General features: G+C 43.0%; 1 protein-coding gene across 1 annotated transcript in view; it reads left to right on the top strand.

Moving 5' to 3' along the window:
- Positions 1 to 410: 410 nt before the first annotated feature.
- Positions 411 to 1487, top strand: part of LOC107556631 (uncharacterized) — a 51213-nt gene continuing 50136 nt past the window's right edge. Inside the window, exon 1 of the mRNA XM_016239767.1 lies at positions 411 to 460. The gene's annotated coding sequence lies outside the window, so the exon portion shown is untranslated. The remainder of the gene's footprint in view (positions 461 to 1487) is intronic.

Genomic DNA, 1487 nt, shown 5'->3' on the forward strand with positions numbered 1-1487 from the left:
CGCATGTAAAAACAACAGTTCATAGAAATCAAAAACATAAAAGTCTATGACGTTCCTATTTATAAAAAGTAAACACGTGTGTGTGTGTGTTTGGTTGAGTGGAATCGCAGGTTGCGAGTGTGAGGAAGTCAGATGGTAAGGTGTGTCCTGATACAGCAGGGTCAGGAAAAGGATGCTCACACACACACACACACTATTATATGCCCATAGTGGCTAAAGGAAAGGGCCGCTATTGTCGCTTGTGAGTTTAACAGATGGATCTCAAAGTGTGTGTGTGTTTGTGAGTGGGAGACCTTTGGATTGAGATGCATTTGTCCAGTTCCACAGGAAATGAGCTGCTATGAAGTGTGTCATTTCCTCCATTCATTCTGTTCAGCTTGTGAATCATTACATGGATGGTGAAGTGGACTCTTTTATTTCCCGCTGACATTCAGAGAAGCGAGTCACAGGCGTGAGGAAGGTGAGTGTTGAGGGAGGTTGTGATGAGTTGTCAGGTGGGTGACTCACAGGAATTACATTATCCAGTAAATATCAGCGGAAGGTTAATGCGAGTGATGGTTTGATTGAGAGATTTGTTAAGCATATGATGATGAAGTTTCCGTCATGCCTGGAGCATTTGTACATGTTGAGCTGCAACTCTGTTTGAACATGCAGAGACGCTGAAATACGACGGCTGTCTGCTTCTGTAGGGCTTATGTTAAACACACACACAATAGTGCAACTTCCAGGATGTAAGAATAAATGCATGATAGTATGAAGTAGGGCTGTGCAATTAATCAAAATCGTCATAAAATCGCGATTTGAGCGTGCGCGATTTCTAAATCGCTTTATAGCACGATTTTCTGTGCCCCCGACCTCCCGCAGTATGCTATCCAAACCAATCACAATCCTAAATGGAGCACGAGAACAGAACAGACCGGGCGGGCATACAGACGTAATGCCAGGTTCACACACTCCGTCTGTGGTGCGTATTTTTTCCATGCCCATGTTATCAGATCAGAGCGTTCACACTGCACGCGATTGCGGTCAGGCAGTGTGCTCCAGGAGCGGTGCGTCTGCAGCAGTCATGCTGCGATCGAGTCTATTTCTTCTGTGCTGCACGCGCTGAAAGTGACAGTGCATTATTCGCAGTAAAAAATAACATGGATTGGCACGGAAATTTAGTAATTACACCATACATGCATATAATTAAAGTCTACTGTTTCACAGTCAACACATGGCTTTGTGGCTAGATTTAAAACAAGGAAAAGTGCACTTTTAGATAAACAAGGCAATAATAGATGGCACTCATGGTGGTTATATTTATTGAGTTTAAAGGGGTCATATGATGCGATTTCAAGTTTTCCTTTCTCTTTGGAGTGTTACAAGCTGATTGTGCATAGATAAGATCTCTGAAGTTGCAAAGACTAAAGTCTCAAAACCAAAGAGATATTCTTTATCAAAGTTAAGACTCTGCCACGCCCCCCTAAAACGGCTCGTTCTAACAC

Source organism: Sinocyclocheilus grahami, unplaced genomic scaffold (assembly GCF_001515645.1).
Source record: "Sinocyclocheilus grahami isolate Dianchi unplaced genomic scaffold, SAMN03320097.WGS_v1.1 scaffold575.1, whole genome shotgun sequence".
NCBI lineage: Eukaryota > Metazoa > Chordata > Actinopteri > Cypriniformes > Cyprinidae > Sinocyclocheilus > Sinocyclocheilus grahami.